Here is a 15,976-nt window from a genome sequence, read left to right as displayed (position 1 = left end):
TGCCCCCTCCTCTAGCTCCGCCCCCTGTGTGTCCTATCAGGAGCCTCAGGTGCTCAGCCCTGTTTCCGGCACTTGGGAAGAGGCCCCACCCCTCCCCTGGCACCGCCCCGTCTCCTAATAGGTCCCCCTCAATGGATTGTCACCTTGATGTGGTGAGGGGGCTTGCGTGTTCCAATGAACCTGAGGGCACAACCACGGGAGTCACACACTCCCAGGAGTGGCCACAGGGGAGGTTCCAGATCAAGCACAATCCGAAGACCCAAAGACCTCAACGGCGGAGCAGGCGGAGGATAACATGGTACATGTTACAATGGCTGTGAAGGCAGAAGAAGGCTGCAACAGACTGAGAAGCCACTCTCATTGTTTAATCACACCACTGCTGAGACCTCAATCTGTGAAGACTGTGTGTTGACCGGCCGTGCACCGACCTCCACACATTAAAAAAAATCACGCACAGGCATCTTCCAAGAAATGGAGGACCATCATCCTCGAACTACGAGGGATTGCCTAACTTAATAGGTGCCATCACGGCCCCCCTGGATCACTCCAGCGCCCACCGGGGGCGGTAGCTCCCACTTTGGGAATCACTGCTTTACAATGTTAATAATGTATCACTTTAATGTGATGTTTTTTATTGTGTTTGAAGTTGTCTTGTTCTTAGCTGATTCGCTTTTTGAGCCACTTTGTGTGTTCCACTCCAGAAGAAAGTCAGCATATAAATTAAATGAATAAAATAAATAATTATAATTTCATAATATAGATTTAAATTAAGCTCCAGAGCATTTCATTTCCAGAACATTGGGCCCAAACATTCACTATGAACCCCTCTATATGGGCCAAAGTGTGGAATAAATAGACTCAATGGCATTCACATGATGCACAGTGTCATGTGCCTCAATGTGGGAGAAAGTCGCTAAATCTCATGTTTTTCAAAAATTCCAGGATGTTCCAGATCCACCCATAAGTGATGAAGCTCACCCACATTTTGTGGTGATGTGAATAGTTGGGTTGCTTCCTCTGTGCTTCCTATATGCTTTGTATACTGGAGTACCGTATCGTGAGAGGATGACTCTCATGCTGCAGAAGCTCCACTGATTGCTGGCCCTCTTTCGGGCTAAATACAAAGTGCTGGTTGTTACCTATAAAGCCCTAAATGGTTCAGGTCCAGGCTATTTGTTTAATCACATCTCGCTATACAGACCATCCTGTGCACTGCGGTCAGTAGAGGAGGCCCTCATCTCAGTCCCACCCCCATCACAAGCTCAGTTGGTGGGAACGAGAGAGGGTGCCTCCTCTATGATTGCTCCCTGTCTCTGGAACTCCCTCCTTAAAGAAATAAAAATGGCCCCCACCATCCTCTCCTTTAAGAAACTTCTGAAAATGCACTCATGTAGTTTAGCATATGGAGAGGAGGAGGACTAGGACACTTTAACCCATTGGAACAATGGCTAACCGATTTGTATTTTATGTTTGCTATGATACATCTTAAATGAATTAGCCATTTTAAAGCCATTTTAATGTCATTGTATCTTAATTGTTTTTAGGGAATATGTTGTAATGTTTTACTTATGTTTTAGCTTACTATGTCTTATTAGATTGTTTTTGATTATTTTCATCTCGATGCTTAATTTTTTGTTGTAAGTTTACTGTTGTTACTGTGCATGTTTGTACTCATTTGAGGCCTTTTAGTTTTGTGTCTGTAAACCGCCCTGAGTCGCTTTGGGGACAGAGGGCAATCTAGAAATAAAGAAGATGATGATGATGATGATGATGATGATGATGATGATGATGATGATAATGATTATCATTATTATTACAGTAGAGTCTCACTTATCCAAGCTAAACGGGCCGGCAAAAGCTTGGATAAGCAAATATCTTGGATAATAAGGAGGGATTAAGGAAAAGCCTATTAAACATCAAATTATGTTATGATTTTACATATTAAGCACCAAAACATCATGTTATACAACAAATTTGACAGAAAAAGTAGTTCAATATGCAGTAATGGGATGTTGTAATTACTGTATTTACGAATTTAGCACCAAAATATCATGATATATTGAAAACATTGACTACAAAAATGCCTTGGATAATCCAGAACCTTGGATAAGTGAGTCTTGGATAAGTGAGACTCTACTGTATATGGAAGTGGCCATGGTTGTTTAAACGTCTATCCCACTTTCCCCAGGCCTGAGTAACCTTGGGGTAGAGGGATTACATTTACCTTTCCCCTGTTGTTCTGGGCTTAGCAGTAACTACTAGGCATGAAACAGGCAGTAGTTGTTGCTTGCCACATATAGTGTTTTGTGGACACCCCATTCTGAAGTTGGTTGATAAACTGAATTATTGTGTTTTTATAGAATTGCCCTTAGACTCTCCAGAAATGTTACTTGAATGATCTCTATGTGTTTATGGTACAGCTCTTCCTCAAGCATGGTATATTCCATCCCATGACTGAGATAGATGGGACATTTCCAGCATATACTTGCTAATAGCCATAATTATATGGATAATATTATATATTGCTTGACCCAGAGGTAATCTGTGATCTCAGGGGCAGAGATAGCCTGAAAAGGTGGTGTGAGAGGCATGCACTTTACTGGAATCATAAACTCCTGGTAGATTGACCTTAAATGTTAAGGTCTTATGAGTAAGCAAAATTCTGTTGGTTGATCTTTATTAATCAGTTTATTGTGGAGATTGATGGTTTTTGATTTATTGACTGTATTTAAATCTTGTGTGGCAGGGAATGCTGACTCAAAGAATAATGCTCGAGGTAGTTTCTACAAAGCCTCTGTATGTTGCAACAAACAAAAACCCAGTCTGTTGTGATGTTCAAATTTAAACATTGCTGTACTTAAAATGAATAAATTACTTGATAAATAATGAAAAAGGAATCCAAATTCATTATTTTCAATGTCATTTATTTCATAGTTTGCATACATGTCAAATTGTGTTATATACTAAGGATCTCAGGAGTCCCGGTGGCAAAGTGCGTTAAAGCACTGAGCTGCAGACCGAAAGGTCCCAGGTTCAAACCCCAGGAGTGGCGTGAGCGGCCACTGTTAGCTCCAGCTCCTGCCAACCTAGCAGTTCGAAAACATGCCAATGTGAGTAGATCAATAGGTACCACTCCGGCGGGAAGGTAACGGTGCTCCATGCAGTCATGTCGGCCACATGACCATGGAGGTGTCGACGGACAGTGCCGGCTCTTTGTCTTAGAAATGGAGATGAGCACCACACCCGAGTCAGACATGACTGGACTTAACGTCAGGGGAAAACCTTTACCTTCACCTTACTAGGGATCTCATCAGATTTGCTGTCAGAATCTCCATGGATCGTGGTGAATCCAGCGGTGCCCAGTGTGACCGGGAGGGCGGGGGCAGAGAACCCATCACCCCATGTCCTACATCACCCGACTTATGTCTAATCCCATCCCATGGAAGGAAGCATCTACTGCCCAGCTTCCTCACATTATTGCTAATGCTTCCCATGTTGCTGCCACGATGGGACACACTGGTTCCTCTTCTTTTGCACCACAGAGCCCCACCAGAAGTAGTTCTAAGACATGGGATGGGAGTCAATGGGCTCAGTGGAGCAAATAGAGAGGAATCAGCATAGGCTGCCACTTTTAATCAATGTGATGAAGTCATATGATTGGTACATTTTACCCCTCTGTAATAGTAGAGATTGATTTTTAGACTCTTTCCTCTTGGAGAATGACAGACTTTTTATATGTGTTTGTTACAGTCTTTCCTGGGACAGTACCTTCTACATATATTGTACTATGATTCCTATTATCCCCAAGAGCTTGGCTGTGATTGATGGAAGTTATTGTCATTTCCAGGCTGGGAGATGCTGGTCTGTTAGTTCAGCTTTATAACTGGCTTTCCATCAAAGAATTTTTTACATTCCAAATTCTACTACATAGTTTTATGTCCTCTACACCACTGGTATGCAATGAATTTATGCAATGAGTTTTATTGTAGTCTCCAGGGACTCCTTGCCTACTGCTTTCCAATTCTGCTTTTTTGTAATTATGAGAAATACTGTCTATTCATACTGTAAAAGGAGACTATTTTCCTTTATTGTATTTTCTACCCTAGTTTGCAGAAAGACCAACTGTCCATGGAAAATACATTCTATCAGACCATTCAAGGGAGCATCAAAAAGAAGGAATTTCCCATCTTTATTTTCTTGACATTAAGAGGTATGATTTCTTTTCAAAAATACAACTAACTTTGAGAATCTTAGAAGGGATCAAATTCCCAATGAAAATTGGTGTTATGCTGACCATGGAGAATCAGCAGTTTTTGCTGCTAGAGGGGGTCTTGTTTTTTTATTAAGGATGCCCAAGAATTTTGCTCAGTTTATTATGACTCAATAAGATGGCAAAATGGCATGTATTATCATTCATTTATTGTATCGATGACAGCCAATTGTCAATTACTATTTCCAGCATAATACGAGGGTTATTCAGACAGTACATTACGTATTGGAATTAAAAATGAACAAAGTATAGGAGAAAACATTTACCAATGCAGTTGAAAGCCACACCCAAATACCACATCTCACATAGTCACCATTCAAATCTAGGCACTTATCATAGCGATAAATGAGCTTAGAAACTCCTTCCTCACTAAATTCTGCCGCCTCCATTGTCAACCCTTCCCCCTTCCCGCAGTTGCGCAGTATCGGCAAAATGCTGCATTGCCAGCCACGCCCCCATTGTTCGAAACAAGTGGTTGACAACTGCATATGGTAAATGTTTTCTTCTATACTTTGTTCATTTTTATTTCCAAAACGTAATGTACTTTCTGGATAGCCCTCATACAATCAATAAGACAATAACTAAAGCAATGATACAGCTGATTAAAACATAATGTTTGCAATAACATCCAACACCTATACTTCCAAAATCCATACACATAACAAGGTAGAAAAGATGAAAGATTTAAATGATATGAACAAGGGATGAAGAAAATGAAGTGAGAACAGCCTGTTTTCCAATATTTTATGGTTGCAAACCAAGTTACGTGGGACCAAGCAAAACCAATATGTGGTCAAGATGGCAAATATTAGTGACGAAAAATGTGCACAATAGGAGAGCCTATTAGAAAGAATATAATTTCACTTTTCCTATCCTTTCTGCCAGATTGAGTGCAAATGACTTTTGCATTTCGAACTCAGGTTTGCAGCAATGTACATTTTTTAAAGAACAAAGTGGTGGAATGGAAGGAAGAGAAAATGGGACATTTTAAAGCAATTGGAAAATTGGGACAATAGAGAATAACCAGGCCCAAACCTGGCAAACTGGAACAGTTTGAGGTTATAGAACAAAATCAATCACTTTAGCAGAAGTTCCAGTTCTTGAAAATCAGTTTTGAATTATTGACTGTTTAACTTGCATTATCATACTGATCAGAAATACAATCTTAGTTTTCTAGCCATTCCTTATTTCTAGGACACTTTAACCCAGTGATTCCCAAAGTGGGTGCTACCGCCCCCTGGTGGGTGCTGCAGTAATCCAGGGGAGCGGTGATGCCCACAGGTACATATATCTTTCTTTTTAATTGCTATTAAAAAAATTTTTTTCCAGGGCAATGAGTAATATTTTTTTCTGGAAAGGGGGTGGTAGGCCAAATAAATTTGGGAACCACTGCAGTTTAACCCACTGGAACGCTGGCTAACCCACTTGTATTATATGGCTGCTTCGAAACAGCTTAAATGAAGACCAGTGTTAGCCATTTTAAAGCCGTTTTAATGTAATTGTATCTTAATTGTTTTAGGGTATATGTTGTAATGTTTTACTTATGTTTTAGTTTACTATGTCCTACTGGATTGTTTTGGAGCCCTTGGTGGCACAATGGGTCAATCCGTTTTGCCAGCAGGACTGCTGACCCACAGGTCTGTGGTTCAAATCCGGGGAGAGCGGGTGAGCTTCCTCTGTCAATGGGGACATGAGAGAATCCTCCCACAGGATGGTAAAACATCAAACATCCGGGTGTCCCCTGGGCAACATCCTTGCAGACAGCCCATTCTCTCACACCAGAAGTGACCTGCAGTTTCTCAAGTTGTTCCTGACATGAAAAAATGTGTTGTTTTTGATTATTTTCATGTTGATGCTTAATTCTTTTGTTGTAAGTTTAGTTTTGTTACTGTGCATTATCTTGTATTGTTTTGATGTGTTTGTACTCATTTGGGGCAATGAATTCTCCCTTTTTGTTTTGTGTCTGTAAACCACCCGAGTCCCTTCAGGGACAGAGGGTGGTCTAGAAATAAATTATTATTATTATTATTATTATTATTATTATTATTATTATTATTATTATTTTATTATGACACAGCAAACAAGATAGATATGCTGGATTTTGTATCACAAAATCACAAGTCGAACACTTCTCAAGTGTCTAGGACTGTGTGATGTATTTTCGGATGATGCATGCAGATCCCAGTAGGGTGGCCTTTTGCAGTTGACAGATCGTAATTTTGTCAATGTCTATTGTTTCCAAATGCTGGCTGAGATCTTTTGGCATGGCACCCAGTGTGCCCATCACCACCGGGACCACCTGTACTGGTTTCTGCCAGAGTCTTTGAAGTTCTATCTTGAGGTCCTGATAGCGGCTGAGTTTTCCCTGTTGTTTTTCATCAATGAAACTGTCACCTGGGATGGCAACATCAATGATCCAAATCTTTTTCTTCTCCACAACTGTGATGTCTGGTGTGTTGCATTCCAGAACTTTGTCAGTCTGGATTCAGAAGTCCCACTCGGGTGGTTTGTGTCTGTAAACCACCCGAGTCCCTTCAGGGACAGAGCGTGGTCTAGAAATAAATTATTATTATTATTATTATTATTATTATTATTATTATTATTATTATTATTATTATATGAAAGTGGCCATGGTTGTTTAAAAATCTATTCCACTTTCCCCAGGTTTGAATAACCTTATTATTCTAAGAGCTGCATCATAAGAAAGTGCAACATAATCCTCTACACTGGGGCAGGCAAAGTGATACCATGGGCACAGCGTGAAATCCTTGAGGATGTTGTTGTGGGCCTCAAAGGATTCACAATTGACTCAGAGACCTGCCCACTTCTGTTCTCCATGTTGGAGATAGCTATATTCACAGAATATGTACAGAACAGATAATTGAGACCCCATTTACACTGCCATAAAATGCAGTTTCAGAATGCAGTTGGGTTGCATTCTGAAACTGCATTATATGGCAGTATAGATGGGGCCTAAAACATGTGCTCTGAACATTTTTAAGAACTTGCCTAAGTTTTATACTTTTCATGTAAACGGATAGAATGGAAGCCATTTCTTTTAAACAATTAAATGTGGGAAAAATCAAAATTGCCAGATTTGTCCATGTATAGTTTCTAATTCATACCATCTGGACCGTGTTCAATTCCTAAATTTCTGACTTTGTTAAAAGTGTTGTTAGACATACACAGTGTCTTGTGAGATTTTTTTTACTTTTGCTGTTTTCAGGCATTTCAAAAGCTATCTCTCTTTTTCTCAGTGTATGTGCCTGTGTGTTTAAATCTTTGCATTATTTTTTCCCTGCTGCAGGTTTTATTTTTGGATCTATTATCTTCTGCTGATGGTTCTATCTTGCTTTATCTGACCTGTTTTATTGCTATTGTTTTATGGGTCACTTATATTTTATGTTTTAATCTCTGCATTGCCCAGAGAACTTTGGTTATTGGATGGTTTAAAATTGTAATAAATCAGACAATAAAATTTGGGGCATAAGCAGTGCACTAAAAATAAACCATCACCTTAGCTGCTGTTCTGGGAAGATGCTCTTGGATAAAAACGACTATGGACTTTGTGGAAAGCCATGGAAATTATAATGCATTATTTCCAGTCAGTAATTTCATTTTGCTTTTGCTTTTTTTATTATTCAGTATCACTTGTAAAACTTTATTTAATAGGCTGAATCAGCAAACCTAATCTATGAAATGTCAAAAAAAAAAAATACATTTTTAGTCGAGGAGGAAGAAGTCATCTAGTCAAAAAGAGGAGTTTTATAATGGACTGCAGGCTTAGATAAGGTTTGTCTCTGCTTAGTCATATTGGGCTGCCCCTGGGAATTGTACAAGTCTTTTGTTGTGATCACATGCTCACATTAACCATGGTAGGCTACTTTTATCACTGTCATTGGGGAAATAAAAGCACTGAACTCTTAATGCTGAGCTCATGGTTATCAAATGAAGCCATTCCAGCTCTTGCACTCAAGTGAACTTGCTCAAAATATTCTCACGGCTTGTTCAAACATCTTTGACATCTGTCCCGAAATGTTTCTGCATCACATGTAGCAGTTTCCTGTTAGAATATACTTACTTTCATGGACCATGAGCAAACAAAATAACCCTTCATAGGAATATAATTTGTGATAATGAAACACAGTAATTTAGCAGGGACTTACTGTATATACTCGAGTATAAGCATAATTTTTCAGCCCTTTTTTAGGACTGAAAAAGCCCCTCTCAGCTTCTACTTGAGTGAGGGTCGTGGCTGGCTTATACTCAAGTATATATGGTACATTTATTATTTTACTCTATTATTATTGGTATTATTACATTTATTATTTTATTCTATTATTATTGTTAGTACAGTAGAGTCTCACTTATCCAACACTCGCTTATCCAACGTTCCGGATTATCCAACACATTTTTGTAGTCAATGTTTTCAATACATCATGATATTTTGGTGCTACATTTGTAAATACAGTAATTACAACATAACATTACTGCGTATTGAACTACTTTTTCTGTCAAATTTGTTGCAAAACATGATGTTTTGGTGCTTAATTTGTAAAATCATAACCTAATTTGATGTTTAACAGGCTTCTCCTTAATCTCTCCTTATTATCCAACATATTCGCTTATCCAACATTCTGCCAGCCCGTTTACGTTGGATAAGTGAGACTCTACTGTATTACATTTATTTTACTCTATTTTTATTATTAATAAAACATTTATTATTTCACTCTGATATTATTATTGTTAGTATTATATTTATTATTTTACCCTATTATTATTATTATTATTATTATTATTATTATTATTATTATTATTATTATTATTAAAAGGATACATAAGGGCATTTACATTGAAGAAGATGAGAATAATGATTGGATCAGAGTTGGACAGTCTTATCTTAAATTTGAGCTTTATGTAAATATTCAAAAACATTTAACCTACCGATGCCTTGATTAATGTAATTTTATTGGTTTCTATTTTTATTTCTGAAATTTACTGCTCTCGGCTTATACTTGAGTCAATGATTTCCCAGTTTTCTTGTGATAAAATTAGGTGCCTCGGCTTATATTCAGGTCGGCTTATACTCGAGTATATACGGTAAGTAAAATTTGTTTTCAGTCTTCTACGTCTTAAACTATCTCTGGATTGACCATTTCCTGCATGGTTTTCACATTTTTACATATTCAGGGGAAATGTACACATTTTAAATGCATATGGAGAAAAATATGCATGGATTGTCCTATAGATATGACTGCTACATTTGGTGGGAACTGTAAAACAAAATCTGGTAAACCACAGCTGTTTTGCCTATATGTGAATATATTTCAAAACCTATATACAAACACGAAAACATGGAAGAAGAAAAAAATAAAAAGACATATGGTTTCTTAAAAAAAACCCTGAAAGAATTGTGCACTGGACAGATATCAAGGCAATCTGGATAAGCCAGCCAACATGAGCATGCTAGACAAGAAAGTTATATCAAGACTAGCTGTGCCCGGCCACGCGTTGCTGTGGCGAAGTCTGGTGGTATGGGAAATAAAGTATTGAGGAATTGGTGGTAGTTAAGGTAAAGGGTCAAGGTTTTCCCCTGACATTAAGTCCAGTCGTGTCCAACTCTGGGGGTTGGTGCTCATCTCCATTTCTAAGCCGAAGAGCCGGCGTTGTCCGTAGACTCCTCCAAGGTCATGTGGGATGACTGCATGGAGCGGTGTTACCTTCCCGCCGGAGCAGTACCTATTGATGCACTCACATTTGCATGTTTTCGAACTTCTGGGTTGGCAGAAGCTGGAGCTAACAGTGGGGGCTCTCTCCACTCCCCCAATTCAAACTTTCGGTCCAGAAGTTCAGCAGGGGATATTATTTCCTAAAGGTTGTGAATATACAATATTTCTGATTGTTTTTTTTTTGTCTGGTGGAGGCAAGTATGAATGCTGCAATTAGGAAAAATGATTAGGATGTAATGGCCTTGCAGCTTTAAAGCCTGGCTGTGAATTTTTTGTTGGGAGGTGTTAGCTGGCCCTGATTGTTTCCTGTCTGGAATTCCTTTGTTTTCAGAGTGGTGTTGTTTGCAATATTTTATGTGTTTCTACTGTCTGTGGCCCTGAGAAAACAGAGGATTGCCAGACTTTGATGATGGGAATATTTTGTTGGGAGGTGTTAGCTGGCCTGATTGTTTCCTGTGTGGAATTCCCCTGTTTTCAGAGTGTTGTTCTTTATTTAGTGTTCTGATTTTAGAGATTGTATTGTTCTGTTTTATTATACCACATTAATCCATTGCAATCCAGGCCATGAAAGCCTTCAACAACAAATAAATAAATAATAAGTAATAATATTTTATTTTGTTATTTGATATTTCACCTATAAACAAACATATTTGACAGATGAAACATTTAGTGGCATGTGACAAATGGCATGAGAAGTAGGTGTTGTTTCTGTATTCCAGCAGTTTTTGAAATCTGTTTTACAGTGAGGAGAAATTAATCTAATTAAGTCTGTCTAAAATCTCCTACACTCGAATTGTAGGATTTTCAAACATACAGGATTACCACGCCATTTTCATGATTTTCTCTCTTTCCTTGTCTTGCTATATTTAACATCAAGCACACAAAAAAAGGTTTTGGAGCAAAATTACTTTTTTGGACTACAACTGCCAGAATTTTCTGCCAAAATAGCCACTGGCTACTCAAAACCTTGCTCAAAAATGTATTATATTTTTATTGGTCCAAATTCAGGTATTACTAACTGTGGCCTTTTGATTTTACAAGTTTTTGATGATATCTGACAGCTGACATGCAGTAGCAGCCAGCATTTAACAGCATGTGACAGATGACAAGCATAAAATACTGGCTGTTGTACTAATTGCACTAATTAATGTAATCAATCAGAAACATCATGTTAAATGAGTGCCAAAATAATCCAGTTCCAAATTCTTAAGATTTTATTTTTTCAAAAGTCCATTTTACCTATAACCAGCAGCATTAGTTGAATAGTTAACTCTCTCACTACTCTAAAAGCTCTTTTTTATGCATCTACAACCATCAGGAGGTCTACAAAATTTGCTGAAACTTTCCTTTTCTGAATAGGTTTTGCTATAGTATGGTAAGAAACTAGAGGTTTTCCATTCAGTCTTCTAGTGGTGGTCGGTTGAAATTTTCATAGTTGATTCCAAGAAATAAATGTGTTACAACCTCATCAGACAGCCTGATTTGCCTGTCATGTGTTGCTTGCTCTCCACTTACATTACATAATGCACAGGGACTTCTGGCCGGGCTTTGTGCCAGAAGGGGAGAGTAAGAGGCATATGCTGCCACCACAGAAACACAGGAGGTTTCCCATGTTACCTTTGAAGTTATGGGGGAAAGCTGGGCAACAACACTTCCCCCATGGGATGGGGGTCCGGGTAAGTCAGGCAATGCAGGGCATGGAACAACGAGTTCTCCACACCTCCCACCGGAACCCCATGGATTTGCCACAATACGTGGCAAATCCATAGCCCTTTGTGATGAAGTCTGTAGTCTGAATTCTCTCTTTCTTTCTGTGTGTATGTTATATTGCAGCTGCCTTTGGGTTCTGAACCTGGTTCAGAAATGAACTTTGACCAGGATGAAGCTTACTCTGACTTTTCACCCAGTTCTCCTCTGAGTTCCTTCTAGTTACAGACCCCAGCTGTGGATAGCTCCGAGGCTTCCTTAATTGGGAGAGATACTGATAACATTACTCCCGTAGAAGAACCAGATGTTCCAAGCTCCCCAGGGAATGTATCCTTTAACAGAAGACAGTTTTTGCAGCAACAGAGATCCCAGACACAGCAGCTTCGCAGGAGTCAATGATTGGCATCTAGAGGAGATACTGGATAGCAGATTGCTTTGGGAACCTTTGGGGAGTTGGGTTCCCTTCGCTGTTATTAGATCTAACTTCTATAAAAATGTCTTGCACTGTGAACTAGTTGTGGTGTCAACGTAGCGACCACCGTTTCCAGTTCCCTGATTTCACCAAGCCGAGTCTCCTGTTTCCTGGTGGCCAAACCGAGCCGTGATTCCCGTTTTAATCCGGAGTGAATTCACGTCCTTGCCTTGTTCCTGAATCCAGATTGCTTTTAGCTTCGTCTTTTGCCTGCCTTGAAATCCAAGACTTTCTAGTGACTTTGGACTTTGTTATTTACTCCTTCTTCCTTGTTGTTTTCCCCACTCAAGAACTTTTCAACAGTTTTGAGGGCGTTTCGGTTTCTGGACTTTGGACAATAATATTGGACATATCTCATCAATGCTTTGGACTAATTCATACCATTCCTTAAAGGACTATTGCTCATTCATCCTTTCCACTTATTCTTTCCTGAATTTATTATTGTTTTAATAAAGATATATGATTATTGGTCTCTATTTGGTTTCCAGTGTTCAAGCTGCCTTGGGGTGCAACAGTGTATGACATCCATTTCAGTAGAGCAGTCCAAACTTCCAAGATTTTTGTCCAAACTCCAAAGGAGGTATCCAACATGTTGAATCTGTTTTGGAGATATGCAAACCTCAGATAAAAATCCAGAGCACATTTTCTGCTCCACCAACATGGAAACCACCACCCACCTCCTTTTTCTGTACAACTGGTGAACCTCCAGGTGTTTGAGATTCCAACTCCCAGAAGCCCCAGCCAATTTTCCAATGGTCAGGAATTCTGGGAACTAAAGAGCAAGCCACGTGGTGGAGCAGAACTATGTAGAACATTGCAGTGAAACCTAACAAAGTCTGTAATATGAGTAAAAGACTCGAGCACGTTTGCTGCCAGCATTCTCCAGCTTGTGGCTTCAGTAACCAAATCCAGGTGAATCAAATCAATACAGTGCTTCATCACATACCCCTCCCTCTCTCCCTCTCTCTTTCCTTTTTCTCTGCCACACACATTCTACACACATTTTATCATCATGTCCCATTTCTGTTCGACTGGTAATATGACAGTGTGGATTTATCAGAGGCACTGTGTGCTGAACAGCTTGGAGTAGGACATGTCACTGTGTCTCAGAACTTTCAAAAGGAAATGTCTGTAATACAGTAGAACACATTTTTTCCCCAGGGCACCATGACCATAATATGAGTAGATCAGACTGTGAGAGTCTTTTCTTACAGACTCAAGTTTAATAACAGGAACCATTCTTCTTAATTATTTAGGAGGAAAATGACAGACTGTACTTGTGTTATAAACACAGCATGAAAACAGAATATGTTAGTGTTACTTGAACACAGTACTTGAATTAGATGTACTGGAACATGGAGTAATTGCTTCCTTTGGCCAAGAGAGAGAATGAGAATGAGGGACAGAAAAGGACTAGAAATCTGGGACAGGCAAACCATACACACATGACAAGAATGCAGTCAATTCAAATATCTTTCCAATGAACTTGACCTGACCAACTGTATTATTATTAAGAATTAAACTGGACAGGTCTGAACTTTAGCTCGCTCCTTTTCATAGCAACAAATATATTACTTTCTTAAAAACATAAGTACTCATGCTTTGATTATATGTGAGAGAGTTTTCTACACATATGCAGTGACTCACCTATTGACTCACACAAGCAATTCAGTTGTAAATAGATTTGACTAGAAACCAAATAAGCTCTACAACAAAGGTGTGCACACTGTGACAGGTGCAAAGACCAGTTTTCTGATCCTTGTTCCCATTGGAAGCTGCACAGACATACTAAAAAAATCAGAGGGAGGGAAGGAGGAAAATGAGTGAAAAAACCAGAAGTGACTTTGAATCCATTTTTAACTTGAAAAAGCTAGTCTTTATTCATGTTAAAATAAAAATGGAAACAATATTCAGCGAAAATGATAGAAAAAAGTATTTCCCAATAGCTAAGGAACCCTGAAAAGAAGAATCTTGGACTGATGAGAATCCTCATAGTTTGGGATTTAATATGTGCAAAGTTTGCACTAACAATAAGGATAACACTGCTAAAATTACTCATTGTTCAATGTGTTGTCGAAGGCTTTCATGGCCGGGATCACACTGGCCTACTACTGACAAAGGGTTTTTTTTCTCACACCCTGGACTTTCCACAGATAAATAAACCTCACTTGCCTAGTTTTCAACAGGCCTCACAACCTCTGAGGATGCCTGACATAGATGTGGGCGAAACGTCAGGAGAGAATACTTCTGGAACATGGCCATACAGCCCGAAAAACATACAACAACCCTACTCATTGTTCCTTTGAGAATGAAATAAGGGAATAATCATATCCCATATAGTGCTAGAGGTTACAAATTATTTAAAAGTCAAATTGTCATTTTTGGAGACTTCTTGGAAAGGGAATTCACATTTGTGTTTTGTGCAGAAAGCTCAGTGCTGGGAATCATAGAATCATAGATTTGGAAGAGACCACATGGGCCATCCACAGCAACCAGGAGTGATGTGCCAAAGCTATGCGGGAGGGGAAAGGGGGAGAGAAGGTGTCTCCTCTCATCTTCATCCTCCCTAATGCTATGTCTCATCATTCTGGCCAGCATCACTCCAGAAGACAAGCTGACCACAATGTTGAGTGATAAGTGAGACTCTATTGTAGGAACAAGAAATTCTTGATAGGATTCACAATTTGTCTGGTTATGCTGGTTTATGATGACAACTACTGTACAGTATATACAAATGTTCATTTTTTTGTTGAACAATAAATGTGAATTCTTCTTCATGGAAAAATAAGACATCCCCTGAAAATAGGACCTAGCACATCTTCGGGAGCAAAAATTAATATAAGACACTGTCTTATTTTCGGGGAAACACGGTAACACATATGTGTTGGTTCTCACCTCTCCATGAATACCTATATTCATTATATATAAATGAAAAGCTATAAATTGTCACTCGGCAAACTGGGGACAAAGCTACCACCATCAGATGTGTATTACTTATAGCTTCCCAGTTAGATCACATCTCAGCAATTTTACCTGCAAAATGCTTGGCAGGTTCTTCACAGTGGGCTACCAAGTGAGCTGGATTCTCTTCTCATGAACCCATATGCAAAAGACCCAGAGCACTCAAAACAGCTTTGCTGACTGGTTCTATGTAGACATATAGTGGCAGAGGAAATTTGTTTTTGCTGCATGCATTGCCATGGAATAGAGCCTCAGGCTGTAGCTTGTGATTAATTGGACTATTTTGAGTTTTCTGCCAGCATCACACTAGTTGTCATCTCACTTGTTTCATTGCAGAGGCTGGTTTCACTCCATTCCAGATCCACAGGGCTCCTGGAGTGAACCTTCTTAATGGCCCCTCCATCTCTGGAGTGGACATGAGTTGCAGCAAGCCTAAACACCACAGATAGTGTCCTTTCCATGGCAATGGAACTATACATATATACTCCATTTTCAGATCATCCACACACAACACAGAAAACAAGATCCAGAGAGTGCTCAGCAGTATGAATAGAGCAATTACAGTTGTAATTGCAAACATAAAGGTTCAAGTCATAATAGAGCAGCCTTAACATGGATGTTGAAGTCCCTCAAGACCTATAAGCAGAGGAGGTGCCAACACCAATGTTGAGACCTGTGAAGTGGGTCACAGAATTAGGTCTATAGCCCTGGTTCTGTAACAATGTAACTGTATTTACAAATCTGACTTCATGGGAATTGAATTGTTTTCCAGCACTTAAATGTGCCAAGGTTTGCTTTGACAAAGGTGCTTTATTAATCATCAGAACAGACAAATTT

Source organism: Anolis carolinensis, chromosome 5 (assembly GCF_035594765.1).
Source record: "Anolis carolinensis isolate JA03-04 chromosome 5, rAnoCar3.1.pri, whole genome shotgun sequence".
Taxonomy (NCBI): Eukaryota; Metazoa; Chordata; class Lepidosauria; order Squamata; family Dactyloidae; genus Anolis; species Anolis carolinensis.
This window is presented reverse-complemented; position numbering follows the sequence as displayed.